The sequence below is a fragment of the Pseudophryne corroboree genome, chromosome 2 (assembly GCF_028390025.1).
Source record: "Pseudophryne corroboree isolate aPseCor3 chromosome 2, aPseCor3.hap2, whole genome shotgun sequence".
Classification (NCBI taxonomy): Eukaryota; Metazoa; Chordata; class Amphibia; order Anura; family Myobatrachidae; genus Pseudophryne; species Pseudophryne corroboree.
In genome coordinates, this window is record NC_086445.1 from 627,399,719 (window position 1) to 627,421,760 (window position 22,042).

The 22,042-nt window shown below is 48.5% G+C and overlaps 1 protein-coding gene across 1 annotated transcript in view; it reads right to left on the reverse strand.

Annotated features, from left to right (window-relative positions):
• LEMD2 (LEM domain nuclear envelope protein 2) overlaps positions 1–22,042 on the reverse strand; it is a 101,853-nt gene that overhangs the window by 48,425 nt on the left and 31,386 nt on the right. The window lies entirely within an intron of this gene.

The window sequence follows — 22,042 nt, forward strand, 5'->3', positions numbered from 1 at the left end:
AGAGGTATAACATTCAGATGGTAGGGGAAGAGAAAATAAATAGAGGGAGAGGGAGAGAGAGGCAGGAAACCGCAGTACTAAACAATGGTGACAGCACTATAATAACTATGTTAAAGGTAACAAAAAAAATAGGATTTTGGTTACCTAACGGTAAATGCTTTTCTCGCAGTCCGTAGAGGATGCTGCGGTCTATTTTAGTACCATGGAGTATAGACGGGTCCACCAGGAGCCATTGGCACTTTAAGAGTTTAAGAGTGTGGGCTGGCTCATCCCTCTATGCCCCTCCTACCAGAGTCAGTCTAGAAACTGTGCCCGAGGAGACGACATACATCGAGAGAAGGAATTACACAGAGTGGCGAGATTCATACCAGCTCACACAACATGCAAATCCGGCCAGCATGCCGGAAAAACTCAGCAACAGCTGAAACCGTAAATAACACAGAACTTACCTAGGAACCAGGCAGTACTGAACTGTAAACCAAACCAGGAAACACAGCGCTGGGCGGGCGCCCAGGATCCTCTACGGACTAGGAGAAAAGGATTTACTGGTAGGTAACCAAAATCCGATTTTCTCTTACGTCCTAGAGGATGCTGGGGTCCATATTAGTACCATGGGGATGTACCAAAGCTCTCAGAACGGGAGGGAGAGCGCGGAGGCTCCTGCAACACTGCTTAACCAAACTTGAGGTCATCAGAGGCCAAAGTATCGAACATGTAAAACTTGGCAAACGTGTTTGACCCAGACCAAGTAGCTGCTCGGCAGAGTTGTACCGCCGAGACACCCCGGCAGCCGCCCAGGAAGAGCCCACTTTACGAGTAGAGTGGGCCTTTACCGATTTCAGACACGGCAAACCTGCTGTGGAATAAGCATGCTGGATAGTGAACCTGATCCAGCGTGAAATCGACTGCTTAGAAGCAAAACATTCTTAGGATCTCTAGAGGACAAACAGAGTCACTTTTTCCGATGACGAGCCGTCCTCTTCACGTAAGTCCTCACTACATCCAAGGCCTTTGAAGAAATTGTGGAGTCAGTAGCCACTGGCACCACAATAGGTTGGTTGATATGGAAAGCCGAAACAACCTTGGGCAGGAACTGTGGACGAGTCCTAAGCTCCGCCCTGTCTTCATGGAAGATCAAATGGGGGCTTTTACAAGATAAAGCCCCCAATCCAGACACGCGTAGTGCAGAAGCCAAGGCCAACAAGGTGACCGCCTTCCACGTGAGAAACTTGAGATCAGCCTCCTGTAGAGGCTCAAACCAAGCAGATTGCAGGAACTGCAGCGCCACAAAGGGAGGCCGGATGTGCAGAACCCCTTTCAAAAAGGTCTGAACCTCAGGAAAAACAGCCAATTGTTTTTGGAAGAAAATGGACAAAGCAGAGATCTGGACCTTGATGGAGCCCAATCGCAGTCCCATATTCACCCCTGCTTGCAGGAAAAGGCGAAAACGTCCAAGTTGAAACTCCACCCCAGGAAACTTTTGCCTCACACCAAGAAACATATTTCTTCCAAATGCGATGGTAATGTTTAGACGTTGCCCCTTTCCTAGCCTGTATCAGGGTAGGAATGACCTCACTCTGGATACCTTTCAGAGTTAAGATCTGGCGTTCAACCACCATGCCGTCAAACGTAGCCGCGGCAAGTCTTGATAAGCGAGCGGCCCCTGCAGGAGCAGATCCTCCCGAAGAGGTAATGGCCGTGGATCTTCCAGCTGAAGATCCGCGTACCAAGCCCTCCTTGGCCAGTCCGGAGCAATGAGGATTGCCAGAACCTTTGCTCTTCTCACGAGTTGAAGAACCTTTGGTATCAGAGGAAGTGGAGGGAACACATACACTGACTTGAACACCCCCGGAGTTACCAGTGCGTCCACCGCCACCGCCTGTGGGTCTCTGGACCTGGAACAGTATCTCCAAAGTTTTTGTTGAGGCGGGAGGCCATCATGTCTATGTGAGGAACCCCCCACTAACCGGTTACCTCCTCGAATACCTCCGGATGGAGGCCCCACTCTCCTGGATGGAGAACGTGTCTGCTGAGCAAGTCCGCTTCCCAGTTGTCTACACGAAGGAATGAAGATTGCAGACATCGCCACCGCGTGCCTTTCTGCCCAGACGAGGAGTTTTTGACACCTCTGACATGGCAGCCCTGCTCTTCGTTCCGCCTTGTCGGTTTATGTAGGCTACTGTGGTCACGTTGTCAGACTGCACCTGAACAGCCCGATCCTGTAGAAGGTGCGCTGCTTGCAGCAGGGCGTTGTACACGGCCCTGAGTTCCAAGATGTTTAATGGGAGAAGTGACTCTTGATCCGACCATCGTTCCTGAAAGGTTTTACCCCCAGAGCGACAGCACCCCAATCTCTTAGACATGCATCTGTGGTTAGAAGGATCCAGTCTTGAATTCCAAACCTTCGCCCTTTCAGAGGGTGCGGAAGCTGTAGTCACCAGAGGAGTGAAATCCTGGCTTTCGGAGGCAGGCGTATCCTCTTGTGCATGTGTAGGTGAGAGCCCGACCACTGGTCCAGAAGGTCCAGCTGAAAAGGTAGAGCATGAAACCTGCCGTACTGCAGAGCCTCGTAGGCGGCAACCATCTTCCCCAGAAGGCGTATGCATTGATGAACCGATACCCGGGTAGTATCGCCAACGCTTTCTCCACCGGGAGAAACACCCTCTGTACTTCCGTGTCGAAGATCATCCCCAGGAAAGACAGTTGCCTTCTCGGCTCCAGGTGAGACTTAGGAAGGTTCAGGATCCAACCGTGTTTCCTGAGCAGCTGTGTCGTGAGCGCGATGTAAAAATAAATTAACGTCACCTTTATCCAGCGTAGTCAATTCCTCCTGCAGAGTGATTGACCACCTGGTAATAGCTTTAGCAATCCAAGCACAGGCTATAGTAGGCCGCAATAAAGCCCCTGAAGCCGTGTAAATGGATTTCAGCGTAGCATCCACCTTGCGATCTGCCGGGTCCTTTAACGCGGTAGATCCCGGGACCGGTAACACCACCTGTTTGGACAGCCTGGAAACAGAGGCGTTGACTATCGGCAGGGACTCCCATCTCTTCCTATCTTCCTCTGGGAAGGGAAAAGCCACCAAGACTCTCTTGGGAATCTGGAATTTCTTTTCCGGAGTTTCCCATGCCTTTTCAAAGATAGCATCTAATTCTTTGGATGCCGGGAATGTGAGGGGGGCTTCTTATTATCTGTAAAGAAGGCCTCCTCCACCTATTCCGGAGCTGTGTCCGAAATGTGCAAAACATCCCTAACAGCCTCAATCATCAACTGCACCCCCCCCCCTAGCAAGTGATGCTGTCCCCCTCACCATCTGCTGCGTCGGTGTCCGTGTAATCCTGCATAATTGCAAGTGCACGTATGTGAGAACCTTCCCTTTAGCACTAGGGTGTCAAAGCTGTCTCTGAATAAGATGTAATAATACTCAGGTGCGAGAGCGTGCTCCCTATTCCCCCTTAGCACTGGGGTCCGGATGTCCGGGTACTGAGAAGATTAGTAAGTTAGTGAGACAGCATGCAAAGTATATCTGGCAGTCACTGAGGAAGCCGCCGAAGATATACCAAGGCGGAGAAAAGCGTATGTGGATAAGAGAGAGTTTAAAGCCGGCCGGCAAATCTTTCAAGTGACTGCCAGATATACTTTGCATGCTGTCTCACTAACTTACTAATCTACTCAGTACCCGGACCCCAGTGCTAAGGGGGAATAGGGAGCACGCTCTCGCACCTGAGTATTATTACATCTTATTCAGAGACAGCTTTGACACCCTAGTGCTAAAGGGAAGGACATATTACAAGCTTGTCATAATTGCACTAACAATACTGCTTTGCTGACTTACGGTTCATAACCAATGACTGAAGCAACAATTCATAATTTCTTTGTTGCCATAGAAACAAACTGACATTAGACGGAATACCTCACATTGCAGGGACGCCTGCAATGTTATAGGAGTCACCTAGGGGCAGTTATTATAGTCAGTGGAACGACTATATGTGCATTAATTTCTTAATGTATGTTTTTAGGAGTAATTTTCTCTTTGCATAATAGTTAGGTGTTATATAGAGGCACTAAACGTTTATATTTATGATCCGTGCAATATATGAAATCCAGCCGGTGATTGTATAATTATATACATTTTATATATTTTTATTGTGGGAATGAATAAAACCTTTAATTGAATGCTAAGCGCAGTTCCAGTTTCTGTTTTTTTCTTGCTGTATTTAAGTGGTGGCAGAGGAACCAAGCCCCAGGAACGTGCGGCTAACATTCGATTTAAACATTAGCGCCCAATTCTGTGTTTCTTAGGAAGAAAATGTTGGCGAGTTCTCAACTCTGCCCTATCTTCATGGAAGATCAGGCTCTTGTAAAACAAGGCCCGCAATTCAGACACCCGCCTTGCGGATGCCAAAGCCAAAAGCATCACCACTTTCCAAGGGAGAAACTTCAACTATATCTCTTGTAGGAGGTTCAAACCAATCCGATTGAAGAAACTGCAACAACACATTAAGGTCCCATGGTGCCACTGGAGGCACAAATGGAGGCTGGATGTGCAGAACCCCTTTCACGAAGGTCTGAACTTCTGGAAGAGAGAGGCCAACTGTCTTTGGAAAAAAACGGACAAGGCTGAAATCTGGACCTTGATCGACCCCAATCGAAGGCCCGCATCAACACCAGCCTGTAGAAAATGGAGAAAACGTCCCAACTCAAACTATTCCGCAGGAGATTTCTTGGATTCACACCAAGACACATTTTCTCCAAATACGGTGGTAATGTTTAGACGTTACTCCTTTCCTGGCCTGAATAAGAGTAGGGATGACTTCCTTGGGAATACCCTTTCGGGCTAGGATCAGGCGCTCAACAGCCATGCCGTCAAACGTAGCCGCGGTAAGTCTTGATACACGCACGGCCCCTGCTGTAGCAGGTCCTCTCGAGGAGGAAGAGGCAGAGGGTCTTCTATGAGCAACTCCTGAAGATCCGGGTACCAAGCCCTCCTTGGCCAGTCTGGGGCAATGAAGATTGCACGAACACTTGTTCTTATTATCTTGAAAACTTTTGGGATCAGCGGAAGTGGAGGGAAGACATACACAGACTTGAACACCCACTGGGCTACCAGCGCATCCACTGCTATAGCTTGAGGGTCTCTCGACCTGGAAAAATATCTCTGAAGCTTCTTGTTGAGGCGAGATGCCATCATGTCTACTTGAGGTACTCCCCAAAGACTTGTCACCTCTGCGAAGACTACTTGGTGGAGGCCCCACTCTCCTGGATGGAGATCGTGTCTGCTGAGGAAGTCTGCTCCCAGTTGTCTACTCCCGGAATGAAAATCGCCGACAGAGCCTTTACATGTCTTTCTGCCCAGAGGAGGATCTTTGTCAGCTCTGCCATTGCCGCTCTGCTTTTCGTTCCGCCCTGCCTGTTTATGTACACGACTGCTGTTACATTGTCTGACTTGATCTGCACTGGATGATCTTGAAGATGTACCGCTTGTTGAAGGCCGTTGTAAATGGCTCTCAATTCCAGCACGTTTATGTGAAGGCAGGTTTCCTGACTTGACCATTTTCCTTGGAAGCTTTCCCCCTAAGTGACAGCTCCCCAGCCTCGGAGACTTGCATCCGTGGTTACCAGGAGCCAGTCCTGAATCACGAACCTGCGTCCCTCTAGTAGGTGAGAACTGTTTAGCCACCACAGGAGCGAAAACCTGGCTTTTGACAACAGGGTTATCTTCCGGTGCATGTGTAGGTGTGAACCCGACCACTTGTCCAACAGGTACCACTGGAATACCCTGGCATGGAACCTGCCAAACTGTAAGGCCTTGTAGGCCGCCACCATTTTTCCCAACAAACTAATGCACTGATGGATCGACACACTTGTTGGCTTTAATATCTGTTTCACCATTTTCTGGATTTCCAGAGCCTTTTCCACCGGAAGAAAAACTCTGAACCTCTGTATCCAGAATCATTCCGAGGAAAGACAATCTTGTCGTCGGTTCCAACTGTGACTTTGGAAAATTTATGATCCAACTGTGTTGTTGGAGTACAGACAGGGAGAGTGTGATGTTCTGTAGCAACTGCTCCCTGGATCTCGCCTTTATCAGGAGATCGTCCAGATAAGGAATAATACAGACTCCTTTTTGACGAAGGAGGACCATCATCTCCACCATCACCTTGGTGAATACCCTCGGCGCCGTGGAGAGACCGAAAGGCAACGTTTGGAATTGGTAATGGCAATCCTGAACCGCAAATCTCAGATAAGCCTGGTGGGACGGATAAATGGGAACATGCAGGTAAGCATCCTTTATGTCTACCGACACCATGTAGTCCCCCTCCTCCAGACTGGAAATCACTGCCTTCAGTGATTCCATTTTGAACTTGAACCGTTTCAAGTAGATTTTCAGATTTTTTAGGTTTAGGATCGGTCTGACCGAGCCGTCCGGCTTCGGAACTACAAAGAGGCTTGAATAAAACCCCTCCCCTTGAGACAGGTACCAGGACTATGACCTGATCCTGACATAAAATTTTTGAACTGCCGCTGTTACTGCTTCTCTTTCTGGAAGAGAAACTGGCAAGGTCGATTTGAAAAATCGGTATGGGGGAACGTCTTGAAACTCCAGCTTGTACCCCTGGGACACTATTTGTAAAACCCAGGGATCCAGGCCAGATTGAATCCAACCTTGACTGAACAGTTTTAGACGTGCCCCCACCCGAGCGACCTCCCGCAAGGGAGCCCCAGCGTCATGCTGTAGATTTGGCCTTAGTAGGTGTTGAATTATGCTCCTGGGATCCTGAAGCTGTTGTGGACTTCTTTCCCTTTCCCCTTCCCCTACCTGCAAAGAAGGGGGAACCTTTGGACTTTTTGTATTTATTGGGCCGAAAGGACTGCATGCGAGAGGGATACGTCTTTTTTGACGGTGCCGGAGCAGAAGGCAATAAGTTTGACTTACCTGCGGTAGCCGCCGAGACCAACGCATCCAGTCTATCACCAAATAAGGCCTCACCTTTATACGGGAGAGCCTCCATATTCTTATTGGAATCTGCATCCGCGTTCCACTGGCGAATCCACAACGCCCGCCTAGCCGATACTGCCATGGTAGCGGCTGTTGAACCCAAGAGTCCTTTATCTTTCATGGCTTCTAGCATGTATGCAGCAGCGTCTTTGATATTCCCTAACTTAAGGAGTATCTCATCTTTATCAATCGTGTCAATCTCTGATGACAATCTGACCATTTTATAATAGCACGACTCACCCACGCGCAAGCAATTGTGGGCCTGAGCAGCGTACCATTGGCAACAAATGGATTTTAATGTAGTCTCCATTTTGCGGTCTGCCGGCTCCTTTAGTGAAGCCGTCCCAGGTGCAGAGAGAATCACTTTGTCAACCTGGACAGTGCACTGTCTAACACCGGGGGTGACTCCCACTTATTCCTGTCCTCTGCAGGGAAAGGATAAGCCATCTGAATCCTCTTGGGAATACGAAATTTATTTTCAGGATTCACCCACACCCCTTCAAAGAGAGTATTTAGCTCGTGGAAAGGAGGGAAAGTACCGTAACCTTAGGATTTCTTTTCTTTACAGAAATAGGCCTTCTCCCGAGGTACAGGAGTAGTTTCTGTAACCTCCAGAACCTCACTTATAGCCACAATCATATAGTGTATATTTTTCGCCAATTTATGATCTATTTCCCTGGAGTCACTATCGTCGACACAGGAATCAGTGTCCGTGTAGGTATCAGTATTTACAATATTTGCAAACGGTCTCTTACATGACCCAGAGGGGTTGCCTGCGGGTGGAAGAACAGATCCCTGAAAAATCACATCTCCCACAGACTTTTGCCAGCATTCTGCATGAGATTCAGACTTATCTAATCTCCTGTTGATATGATGCATACTATCACGTATTTCTTTCACCCATGCAGGCTCTTGGTGTGCCGGCAGCGCCACCACATTACAACTCTGTGTCCCTGAAATGGCTTCCTCCGGGGAAGAACTCCCTGCCTCAGACATGTCACACTCTAGTAGCAACAACACACACACACACACACACTCTGGGACTTATAGGGGAAAGACCCACAGTAAAATCTGTCAGAGAGACACAGTTTAGGAGCAGCCAGTTCACAACCCCAGCGCCAGTATATAATGCCTGTGAACACAAAATGCCCACTGACATGCAGCGCTGTTTTACAATGTAAATACACCTGTAAAGCACCAAAATTGTTGTGCCCCCCCTGTTTTGCACCCTGATACTTGTAGTCAGAAGTGGAGGAGGACCAGCGTTGTCTCTGCAGCCTGAGGAGAGAGAAAATGGCGCTGAGCAGTGTGCTGGCTGACTGAGGAAGCTCCGCCCCCGCAATGGCGCGATTTCACCTCAGAGATTTTCATATAATATTTATACTGGCGGGGGTAGGGCTGTGCCTGGGAATCTTATGCCCCCTTTTATCCAGTTTGTAAGGTATTTTGCTGCCCAGGGCACCAAAACCCCCTGCAGTGCCTGTGTGTGTGGGCAGCAATGGCACACTGCGCTCCCGCCAGCCACGCGGTACCTTTAGCCGTCACTATGTTGATTGAAGATCTATCTTCTTACACTCACCTGTCTTCTGGCTCTGTGAGGGGGGTGACGGCGTGCTGTGGGAGTGAGCAGCTAGACACGGCTAGCATTCAGTACCCTTCAGGAGCTAATGGTGTCCTGTCAGCCAGAAGCAGAGCCATGAAACTCTTTAGGAAGTTGGTTCCTACTTCTGCCCCCTAGGTCCCACGAAGCAGGTAGACTGTTGCCAGCAGTTCTCCCTGAATATAAAAAACCTAACAAGTCTTTTCAGAGAAACTCAGTAGAGCTCCCCTGGGCACATTTCTAAAACTGAGGTCTGGAGGAGGTGCATAGAGGGAGGAGCCAGTTCACACCCTTTGAAAAGTCTTAAAGTGCCCATGGCTCCTGGGGAACAGTCTACACCCCATGGTCATGAAGTGGACATCAGCATCCTCTAGGACGTATGAGAAAGTGACATTTATAATTTGCATACTATAAAATTATATGTAGCAGCAGAGTGGTTGCCATGGGCAACTTCTTCACACTTTTCATTGCTTCATGAATAGACCCTATGGTATGCACCAGAGAACACAAGCTCTTATGGTCAAAAGGTTAACAATAAAACCAATGTACTAGTACTTTTCACAACCATCTCTGCCACATATTTACCAGAAACAGATCACCTCACAGAATCACAAGAAAGATAATGGACTAATCTAATGCAGACATTAATTATTGTAGCAGAACTTGCAATGTTTATGCTTAAAAGTCACGCCACTATAGGACCATACTTTGGCTGGAAAAGGAAACTTTCAAAATCAATGTGATGTCACCCTTTGATTAGTGACACAGACACTTTGTGCACCCACCGTTCATTAGTTTCAAGAACTTGCCATTACCTTCACACATGAGCCAAAATGGTATGTCGAATCCAATATGAGACAATTGATGTCACTATCTTGTAATGATAGTAGATAAGCTACCATTAGACACTGTAAACTGCAGAGACTCACTAATGCGATAGTTCTTTGAAGGCTGTCCCTTTTGGTACAAACTAACAGATGGGCTATTGTCACACAAATAGCTGAAAATGTTAAGGATGGTGATAAAAATAAGAATTTACTCACCGGTAATTCTATTTCTCGTAGTCCGTAGTGGATGCTGGGAACTCCGTAAGGACCATGGGGAATAGACGGGCTCCGCAGGAGACTGGGCACTCTAAGAAAGAATTAGGTCTACTGGTGTGCACTGGCTCCTCCCTCTATACCCCTCCTCCAGACCTCAGTTAGGGAAACTGTGCCCGGAAGAGCTGACACAATAAGGAAAGGATTTGGAATCCCGGGTAAGACTCATACCAGCCACACCGTACAACTCGTGATACTATACCCAGTTAACAGTATGAATAACAACTGAGCCTCACTAACAGATGGCTCATAACAATAACCCTTTAGTTAGGCAATAACTATATACAAGTATTGCAGACAATCCGCACTTGGGATGGGCGCCCAGCATCCACTACGGACTACGAGAAATAGAATTACCGGTGAGTAAATTCTTATTTTCTCCGACGTCCTAGTGGATGCTGGGAACTCCGTAAGGACCATGGGGATTATACCAAAGCTCCCAAACGGGCGGGAGAGTGCGGATGACTCTGCAGCACCGAATGAGCAAACTCAAGGTCCTCCTCAGCCAGGGTATCAAACTTGTAGAATTTTGCAAACGTGTTTGATCCCGACCAGGTAGCAGCTCGGCAAAGTTGTAAAGCCGAGATCCCTCGGGCAGCCGCCCAAGAAGAGCCCACCTTCCTCGTGGAATGGGCTTTGGCTGATTTAGGATGCGGCAGTCCAGCCGCAGAATGTGCAAGTTGAATCGTGGAGCAGATCCAGCGTGCAATAGTCTGCTTAGAAGCAGGAGCACCCAGCTTGTTGGGTGCATGCAGGATAAACAGCGAGTCAGTCTTTCTGACTCTAGCCGTCCTGGAAACATAGATTTTCAGGGCCCGGACTACATACAGCAACTTGGAGGCCTCCAAGTCCCGAGTAGCCGCAGGCACCACAATAGGTTGGTTCAAATGAAACGCTGATACCACCTTAGGGAGGAATTGGGGACGCGTCCTCAATTCTGCTCTGTCCATATGGAAGATCAGATAGGGGCTTTTACAGGACAAAGCCGCCAATTCTGACACCCGCCTAGCCGAAGCCAAGGCCAAAAGCATGACCACTTTCCACGTGAGATATTTTAAATTCCACGGTTTGAAGTGGCTCAAACCAATGTGATTTTAGGAAATCCAACACAACGTTGAGATCCCAAGGTGCCACTGGGGGCACAAAAGGGGGCTGAATATGCAGCACTCCCTTAACAAACGTCTGAACTTCAGGCAGTGAAGCCAGTTCTTTTTGAAAGAAAATAGACAGGGCCGAAATCTGGACTTTAATGGAACCCAATTTTAGGCCCATAGTCACTCCTGACTGTAGGAAGTGCAGAAATCGACCCAGCTGAAATTCTTCTGTGGGGGCCTTCATAGCCTCACACCACGCAACATATTTTCGCCATATGCGGTGATAATGTTTTGCGGTAACATCTTTCCTAGCTTTTATCAGCGTAGGAATGACTTCAACCGTAATGCCCTTTTCCATCAGGATCCGGCGTTCAACCGCCATGCCGTCAAACGCAGCCGCGGTAAGTCTTGGAACAGAAAGGGCCCCTGCTGTAGCAGGTCCTGTCGGAGCGGCAGAGGCCAAGGGTCCTCTGAGATCATTTCTTGTAGCTCCGGGTACCAAGTTCTTCTTGGCCAATCCGGAACGATGAGTATAGTTCTTACTCCTCTCTTTATTATCCTCAGCACCTTTGGTATGAGAGGAAGAGGAGGGAACACATAAACCGACTGGTACACCCACAGTGTCACTAGAGCGTCCACAGCTATCGCCTGAGGGTCCCTTGACCTGGCGCAATATCTTTTTAGCTTTTTGTTTAGGCGGGACGCCATCATGTCCACCTGTGGCCTTTCCCAACGGTTTACAATCAGTTGGAAGACTTCTGGATGAAGTCCCCACTCTCCCGGGTGGAGGTCGTGCCTGCTGAGGAAGTCTGCTTCCCAGTTGTCCACTCCCGGAATGAACACTGCTGACAGTTCTATCACGTGATTTTCCACCCATCGGAGAATCCTTGTGGCTTCTGCCATCGCCATCCTGCTTCTTGTGCCGCCCTGTCGGTTTACATGGGCGACCGCCGTGATGTTGTCTGACTGAATCAGCACCGGCTGGTTTTGAAGCAGGGGTCTTGCCTGACTTAGGGCATTGTAAATGGCTCTTAGTTCCAGAATATTTATGTGTAGGGAAGCCTCCTGACTCGACCATTGTCCTTGGAAGTTTCTTCCCTGCGTGACTGCCCCCCAACCTCGGAGGCTTGCATCCGTGGTCACCAGGACCTAGTCCTGTATGCCGAATCTGCGGCCCTCTAGAAGATGAGCACTTTGCAGCCACCACAGCAGAGACACCCTGGCCCTCGGGGACAGGGTGATCAGCCGATGCATCTGAAGATGCGATGCGGACCACTTGTCTGACAGATCCCACTGAAAGATCCTTGCATGGAACCTGCCGAATGGAATTGCCTCGTAAGAAGCTACCATCTTTCCCAGGACTCGCGTGCAGTGATGCACCGACACCTGTTTTGGTTTCAGGAGGTCTCTGACCAGAGATGACAACTCCTTGGCCTTCTCCTCCGGGAGAAACACCTTCTTCTGTTCTGTGTCCAGAATCATACCCAGGAACAGCAGACGCGTCGTAGAAACCAGCTGCGACTTTGGAATATTCAGAATCCAGCCGTGCTGTTGTAGCATTTCCTGAGATAGTGCTACTCCGACCAACAACTGCTCCCTGGACCTCGCCTTTATAAGGAGATCGTCCAAGTATGGGATAATTATAACTCCCTTCTTTCGAAGGAGTATCATCATTTCGGCCATTACCTTGGTAAATACCCTCGGTGCCGTGGACAGACCAAACAGAAACGTCTGGAATTGGTAATGGCAGTCTTGTACCACAAAACGGAGGTACACCTGGTGAGGTGGGTAAATGGGGACATGCAGGTAAGCATCCTTGATGTCCAGTGATACCATGTAAATCCCCTTCTTCCAGGCTTTCAATAACCGCCCTGAGCGATTCCATTTTGAACTTGAACCTTCTTATATAAGTGTTCAAGGATTTCAAATTTAGAATGGGTCTCACCGAACCGTCTGGTTTCGGTACCACAAACATTGTGGAATAGCAACCCCGTCCCTGTTGAAGGAGGGGAACTTTGATTATCACCTGCCGGAGGTACAGCTTGTGAATTGCCGCCAGCACTACCTCCCTGTCCGGGGGAGTAGCTGGCAAGGCTGATTTGAGGTAACGGCGAGGGGGAGATGTCTCGAACTCCAGCTTATATCCCTGAGATACCACTTGTAGAACCCAGGGATCCACCTGTGAGCGAACCCACCGGTCGCTGAAGTTCCGGAGATGGGCCCCCACCGCACCTGGCTCCACCAGTGGAGCCCCAGCTTCATGCGGTGGATTAAGTGGAAGCAGGGGAGGATTTTTGTTCTTGGGAACTGGCTGTATGGTGCAGCTTTTTCCCTCTACCCCTGCCTCTGGGCAGAAAGGACGCGCCTTTAACCCGCTTGCCTTTCTGGGGCCGAAAGGACTGTACCTGATAATACGGTGCTTTCTTTGGCTGTGAGGGAACCTGAGGTAAAAATGTCGACTTCCCAGCTGTCGCTGTGGAAACGAGGTCCGAGAGACCATCCCAAAACAATTCCTCACCCTTGTAAGGCAAAACCTCCACGTGCCTTTTAGAATCCGCATCACCTGTCCACTGCAGAGTCCACAATACTCTCCTGGCAGAAATGGACATTGCATTTATTCTAGATGCCAGCCGGCAAATATCCCTCTGTGCATCTCTCATGTATAAGACTACGTCTTTAATATGCTCTATGGTTAGCAATATAGTGTCCCTGTCAAGGGAATCAATGTTATCAGACAGGGAATCAGACCACGCTGCTGCAGCACTGCACATCCATGCTGAAGCAATAGCAGGTCTCAGTATAGTACCTGAGTGTGTATATACAGACTTCAGGATAGCCTCCTGCTTTCTATCCGCAGGCTCCTTTAAGGCGGCCGTATCCTGAGACGGTAGTGCCACCTTTTTTGACAAGCGTGTGAGCGCTTTATCCACCCTCGGGGATGTCTCCCAACGTACCCTGTCCTCTGGCGGGAAAGGGTACGCCATTAGTAACTTTTTAGAAATCACTAGTTTTTTATCAGGGGAAGCCCACGCTTCTTCACACACACTTCATTTAATTCATCTGAAGGGGGAAAAACCACTTGTTGCTTTTTCTCCCCAAACATAATACCCTTTTTAGTGGTACCTGGGTTAATGTCAGAAATGTGCAACACATTTTTCATTGCCGTAATCATGCAACGGATGGCCCTAGTGGAATGTACATTAGTCTCGTCGTCGTCGACACTGGAGTCAGACTGTGTCGACATCTGTGTCTGCCATCTGAGGTAGCGGGCGTTTTTGAGCCCCTGATGGCCTTTGAGACGCCTGGGCAGGCACTGGCTGAGAAGCCGGCTGTCCCACAGCTGTTATGTCATCGAACCTTTTATGTAAGGAGTTGACACTGTCGGTTAATACCTTCCACATATCCATCCACTCTGGTGTCGACCCCGCAGGGGGTGACATCACATTTATCGGCACCTGCTCCGGCTCCACATAAGCCTCCTCATCAAACATGCTGACACAGCCATACCGACACACCGCACACACACAGGGAATGCTCTGACTGAGGACAGGACCCCACAAAGTCCTTTGGGGAGACAGAGAGAGAGTATGCCAGCACACACCACAGCGCTATATAAACAGGGATTTACACTACACAAAGTGATTTTCCCTATAGCAGCTATAATATACAGTTTTGCGCCTAAATTTAGTGCCCCCCCTCTCTTTTTTACCCTATTGAGCCTGGAAACTGCAGGGGAGAGCCTGGGGAGCTGTCTTCCAGCGGAGCTGTGAAGAGGAAATGGCGCCAGTGTGCTGAGGGAGATAGCCCCGCCCCTTTTTCGGCGGGCTTCTCCCGCTCTTTTATTAATATTATGGCAGGGGATTTTTACACATATATAGTTTATTAGACTATATTATGTGCTGTTTTGCCATTTTAAAGGTACTCTAATTGCAGCCCAGGGCGCCCCCCCCCCCAGCGCCCTGCACCCATCAGTGACCGGAGTATGTGGTGTGCATAGGGAGCAATGGCGCACAGCTGCAGTGCTGTGCGCTACCTTAATGAAGACCGGAGTCTTCAGTCGCCGATTTCCAGGACGTTCTTCTTGCTTCTGGCTCTGCAAGGGGGACGGCGGCGCTGCTCCGGGACCGGACGACCGAGGCTGGGCCTGTGTTCGATCCCTCTGGAGCTAATGGTGTCCAGTAACCTAGAAGCCCAAGCTAGCTGCAAGCAGGTAGGTTCGCTTCTCTCCCCTAAGTCCCTCGTAGCACTGAGTCTGTTGCCAGCATATCTCACTGAAAATAAAAAACCTAAATACTTTCTTTACTAGAAGCTCAGGAGAGCCCCTAGTGTGCAACCAGCTCGAGCCGGGCACAGATTCTAACTGAGGTCTGGAGGAGGGGCATAGAGGGAGGAGCCAGTGCACACCAGTAGTCCTAATTCTTTCTTAGAGTGCCCAGTCTCCTGCGGAGCCCGTCTATTCCCCATGGTCCTTACGGAGTTCCCAGCATCCACTAGGACGTCAGAGAAAGCAAAATGTCATCACGTATAGTTCAAACCCTGCTATGTATGGGGCTGTAATGTTGAAAACACCTACCATAGGCACTTGAGCGATTGAACTGGATCTTGGATCAATGGAAGGGCTCCTTGTTCAAAGAATCCTGTTTTTTATTACAAAGAAACATACAATTTGATGACAGATAAGACTCACTTGGCCCAAGTAGTCAGCCCCTTTTTAACCTTCTAAAAAACCTTAATCCTACTTGATCACTTGTTCTTTGTAAGGATATCCTTGTGTCTATCCCAAGCATGTTTAAATTGCTCTGTCAGCCTCTACCACATCTATTCCACTTACTTACTACCTTTCCTTTGAAGTCATTTTACCTCAAATTACCTACCTCTCTCCAGTTTCGGTGCATGTCCTTGTGCTCCAATATTCCTCTTCCATTAAAGAATGTCTCCCTCCTATACCTTGTTAAAACCCTTGATATATTTGAAAGTTTCTATCATGTCCCCCTTTCCCTTCTCTGCTCCAAACTATACATGTTAAGATCTTTTGTTTTTTGGGTACATTTTATGATGTAGGCCATGTAACATTCTAGTTGCCGCGGCCATTCTTTGTACACAGTCTCTTAATGTACTTATATCCTTCTGGAGATATGGTCTCCAGAACGGAACACAACATCCTAGAAGAGGCAGTACGAATGACCTATACGTAGTATTACTTCATTCTTCCAGGCTACGGATTCCTCTCCCTATGCAACTAAGCATCTGACTAGCCTTCTCGATGCGATCCGGCTCCAGTTTACCGGGTTGAACCCGTGTTCAACCCTGCAAACTACCCGAGTTGGAATACCGGGTCACTCGACCTGGATTACTACAACTCTGTCCTTTTACACCGAGCCGCAACACGGGTTATGCACACTCATGTGCAATAACCCGTGTTATATGCTGGCGGTGTAAAAATAAGAATTTACTTACCGATAATTCTATTTCTCGTAGTCCGTAGTGGATGCTGGGGACTCCGTCAGGACCATGGGGAATAGCGGGCTCCGCAGGAGACAGGGCACATCTAAAAAGCTTTTTAGGTCACATGGTGTGTACTGGCTCCTCCCCCCATGACCCTCCTCCAAGCCTCAGTTAGGTACTGTGCCCGGACGAGCGTACACAATAAGGAAGGATCTTGAATCCCGGGTAAGACTCATACCAGCCACACCAATCACACCGTACAACTTGTGATCTGAACCCAGTTAACAGTATGATAACAAAACGAAGTAGCCTCCGAAAAGATGGCTCACAACAATAGTAATAACCCGATTTTTGTAACAATAACTATGTACAAGCATTGCAGACAATCCGCACTTGGGATGGGCGCCCAGCATCCACTACGGACTACGAGAAATAGAATTATCGGTAAGTAAATTCTTATTTTCTCTAACGTCCTAGTGGATGCTGGGGACTCCGTCAGGACCATGGGGATTATACCAAAGCTCCCAAACGGGCGGGAGAGTGCGGATGACTCTGCAGCACCGAATGAGAGAACTCCAGGTCCTCCTTAGCCAGAGTATCAAAATTTTACAAACGTGTTCTCCCCTGACCACGTAGCTGCTCGGCAAAGTTGTAATGCCGAGACTCCTCGGGCAGCCGCCCAGGATGAGCCCACCTTCCTTGTGGAATGGGCATCTACATATTTCGTCTGTGGCAGGCCTGCCACAGAATGTGCAAGCTGAATTGTACTACAAATCCAGCGTGCAATAGACTGCTTAGAAGCATGAGCACCCAGCTTGTTGGGTGTATACAGTATAAACAGCAAGTCAGACTTTCTGACTCCAGCCGTCCTAACTATATATATATATATATATTATATATATATTATATATATATATATATATATATATATATATATATATATATATATATATATATATATTTTTTTTTTTTTTTAGGGCCCTGACCACGTCTAGTAACTTGGAGTCCTCCAAGTCCCTAGTAGCCGCAGGCACCACAAGAGGTTGTTTCAGGTGAAAACGCTGACACCCCTTTATGAAGAAACTGGAGACGAGTCCCAGTTCTGTCCTGTTCAAATGGAAAATTTTAATATGGCTTATGTAAGACAAAGCCGCCCATTCTGACAATCGCCTGGCCGAGGCCAGGGCTAACAACATGGTCACTTCCCATGTGAGATATTTGTCAACAGCATGGTCACTTTCCATGTGAGATATTTCAAATCCACAGATTTGAGCGGTTCAAACCAATATGATTTTAAGAAATCCCAACACTATGTTGAGATCTCACGGTGCCCCTAGGGGCACAAAAAAGCTGTATATGCAATACATCCTTTACAATCTGGACTTCAGGAACTGAAGTCAATTCTTTCTGGAAGAAAATCTACAGGGCCGAAATTTAAATGTTAATGAACCCCAGTTTGAGGTCCAAAACACTCCTGTTTTCAGGAAGTGTAGAAATCGACCTAGTTGAATTTCCGTCGTGGAGCCTTCCTGGCCTCACCCACGCAACATATTTTCACCCCATGTGGTGATGACGTTGTGCGGTCACCTCCTTCCTGGCTTTGACCAGGGTAGGTATGACCTCTTATGGAATGCCTTTTCCCTTCAGGAACCGGCATTCAACCGCCATGCCGTCAAACGCAGCCGCGGTAAGTCTTGGAATAGACATGGTACTTGCTGAATCAAGTCCCTCTCAGCTCCCCAGGCCCTTAGTCCTCTGTGAGCATTTCTTGAAGTTCCGGGTACCAAGTCCCTCTTGGCCAATCCGGAGCCACTAGTATAGTTCATACTCCTCTATGTCTTATAATTCTCAATACCCTGGTTATGAGAAACAGAGGAGGGAACACATACACAGACTGGTACACCCACGGTGTTACCAGAACATCCACAGCTATCGCCTGAAGGTCTCATGACCTGGCGGAATACCTGTCCCGTTTTTTGTTCGGGCGGGACGCCATCATGTCCACCTTTGGTCTTTGCCAACGGTCCACAATCATGTTGAAAAACTTCCCTATGAAGTTTCCACTCTCCCGGGTGGAGGTCATGCCTGCTGAGGAAGTCTGCTTCCCAGTCGTCCACTCCCGGAAAGAACACTGCTGACAGTGCTATCACATGATTTTCCGCCTAGCGAAAAATCCTTGCAGTTTTCACTGCCCTCCTGCTTCTTGTGCCGCCCTTCTGTTTACGTGGGCGACTGCCGTGATGTTATCCCACTGGATCAATACCGGCTGACCTTGAAGCAGAGGTCTAGTCTAGCTAAGTTTAGAGCATTATAAATTTGCTCTAAGCTTATTTATGCGGAGAGAATTCTCCAGACTTAATCACACTTCCCTGGAAATTTTTTCCCTGTGTGACTGTTCCCCAGCCTCTCAGGCTGGCCTCCGTGGTCACCGGCATCCAATCCTGAATGCCGAATCTGCGGCCCTCTAGAAGATGAGCACTCTGTAATCACCACAGGAGAGACACCCTTTTCCTTGGATATAGGGTTATCCGCTGATGCATCTGAGGATGCGATCCGGACCATTTGTCCAGCAGATCCCACTGAAGAGTTCTTGCGGGAAATCTGCCGAATGGAATTGCTTCGTAATAAGCCACCATTTTTACCAGGACTCTTGTGCAATGATGCACTGACACTTTTCCTGGTTTTAGGAGGATCCCGATTAGCTCGGATAACTCCCTGGTTTTCTCCACTGGGAGAAACACGTTTTTCTGGACTGTGTCCAGAATCTTCCCTAGGAACAGTAGACGTGTCGTCGGAAAAAGCTGCGATTTTGGAATATTTAGAATCCACTCGTGCTGTCGTAGAACTACTTAAGATAGTGCTACTCCGACCTCCAACTGTTCTCTGGACCTTGCCCTTATCAGGAAAGCGTCCATGTTTCTTTTAAGAAAAATCATCATTCCGGCCATTACCTTGGTAAAGACCCGGGGCGCCGTGGACAATCCAAACGGCAGCGTCTGAACTGATAGTGACAGTTCTGTACCAGGAACCTGAAGTACCCTTGGTGAGAAGGGCAAATTTGGACCTGTAGGTAAACGTCCCTGATATCCAGTGACATCATATCGTCCCCTTCTTCCTGGTTCGCTATCACTGCTCCGAGTGACTCCATCTTGATTTGAACGCTTGTATGTAAGTGTTCAAATATTTCAGATCTCACCGAGCCGGTTGGCTTCAGTACCACAATATAGTGTGGAATACTACCCCCTTCCTTGTTGTAAGAAGGGTACTTTGATTATCACCTGCTGGGAATACAGCCTGTGAATTGTGTGAGGGGGAGACGTCTCGAATTTCCAATGTACACCTGGGATATTACATGTAGGATCCCGGAGTTCCCTTGCGAGTGTTGCTGAAACTCTTGAGATGACCCCCTACCGCACCTGAGTCCGCTTGTACGGCCCCAGCGTTATGCTGCGGACTTGGCAGAAGCCGTGAGGAGCTTCTGTTCCTGGGAATGAGCTGCTTGCTGCAGTCTTCTTCCCTTTCCTCTCCCCCTGGGCAGATATGACTGGCCTTCGCCCGCCTGCCCGTATGGGGACGAAAGGACTGAGACTGAAAAGACTGTGTCCTTTTCTGCCAATATGTGACTCGGGGTAACAAAAGGTGGATTTTTCAGCTGTTGCCATGGCCCCCAGGTCCAATGGACCGCCCCTTTATACGGCAATACTTCCATATGCCGTCTGGAATCTGCCTCACCTGACCACTGTCGTGTCTTCGTCTGGCAGATATGTACATCACATTTACTCTTGATGCCAGAATGCAAATATGCCTCTGCGCATCACACATATATAGAAATGCATCCTTAAAATGCTCTATAGACAATAAAATCCTGTCCCTGTCAAGGGTATCAAAATTTTCAGTCAGGAAATCCGACCAAGCCCCCTCAGCGCTGCACATCCAGGCTGAGGCGATTGCTGGTCGTAGTATAACACCAGTATGTGTGTATATACTGTTATGATATTTTCCAGCTTCCTATCAGCTGGCTCCTTGAGGGCGGCCGTATCTGGAAACGGTAACGCCATGTTTTTTATAAGCGTGTGAGCGCCTTGTCCACCCTAAGGTGTGTTTTCCAACTCGCCCTTACTACTGGCGGGAAAAAGGGTATACCGCCCATAACTTTCTGTCGGAGGAACCCCACGTATCATCACACACTTCATTTAATTTATCTGATTCAGGCAAAACTACAAGTAGTTTATTCCCACCCTACAAAATACCCTTATTTGTGGTACTTGTGGTATCAGAAATACGTAACACCTCCTTCATTGCCCTTAACATGTAACTTGTGGCCCTAAAGGAAAAATACGTTTGTTTCTTCACCGTCGACACTGGGGTCAGTGTCCGTGTCAGTGTCTGTCGACCGACTGAGGTAAATGGGCGTTTTTACAAGCCCCTGACGGTGTCTGAGACGCCTGGACCGATACTAATTTGTCCGCCGGCTGTCTCATGTCGTCAACCGGCTTGCAGCGTGTTGACATTATCACGTAATTCCATAAGTAAGCCATCCATTCTGGTGTCGACTCCCTAGAGAGTGACATCACCATTACAGGCAATTTTCTCCGTCTCCTCACCAACATTTTCCTCATACATGTCGACACACACGTACCGACCTACAGCACACACATACAGGGAATGCTCTGATAGAGGACAGGACCCACTAGCCCTTTGGGGAGACAGAGGGAGAGTTTGCCAGCACACACCAAAAGCGCCATAATGTATATAACAACCCTAGAAGGTGTTGTTTCTATATATGGGCTCTTAATATATAATTATATCGCCAATTTATGCCCCCCTTCTCTTTAACCCTGTTTCTGTAGTGCAGGGGAGAGTGGGAGCCTTCCTCACCAGCGGAGCTGGTCAGGAAAATGGCGCTGAGTGCTGAGGAGAATAAGCTCCGCCCCTTTCACGGCGGGCTTTTCTCCCGGTTATTAGGAAAACTGGCCTGGGTTAAATACATACATATAGCCTTAATGGCTATATGTGATGTATTTATTTGCCAAATAGGTATTTATATTGCTGCCCAGGGCGCCCCCAGCAGCGCCCTGCACCCTCCGTGACCGTGTCAGTGAGCCGTGTAGCAACAATGGCGCACAGCTGCAGTGCTGTGCGCTACCTCTCTGAAGACTGTGAAGTCTTCTGCCGCCTGTTTCCGGACCTCCGTTCCGCCGTCTTTCTTCAGCGTCTGTAAGGGGGATCGGCGGCGCGGCTCCGGGACGAACCCCAGGCTGACCTGTGTTCCGACTCCCTCTGGAGCTCAGTGTCCAGTAGCCTAAAACTTCAATCCTCCTGCACGCAGGTGAGTTGCAAGTCTCTCCCCTAAGTCCCTCGTTGCAGTGATCCTGTCGCCAGCAGGAATCACTGATTAGAAACCTAAAAAAAACTTTACTAAACAGCTCCTTAAGAGAGCCATCCCAGTTTGCACCCTTCTCGGGACGGGGCACCAAAAACCTAACTGAGGCTTGGAGGAGGGTCATGGGGGGGAGGAGCCAGTACACACCATGTGACCTAAAAAGCTTTTTAGATGTGCCCTGTCTCCTGCGGAGCCCGCTATTCCCCATGGTCCCTGACGGAGTCCCCAGCATCCACTAGGACGTTAGAGAAAGGGGTATAAATAAGGTCCCTATATCAGCTAACTAAATGATTTGTTTGTCAGCTATAGAAAATTCCTAGCAGGCCAGAAAGTTTACATTAAGTTAGAACTAATTGAGCTTCAGAGGATGTGGCTGATATCCTGTGTGTAATTTGCATGCCAAAGAAATGTGGCAGTGTA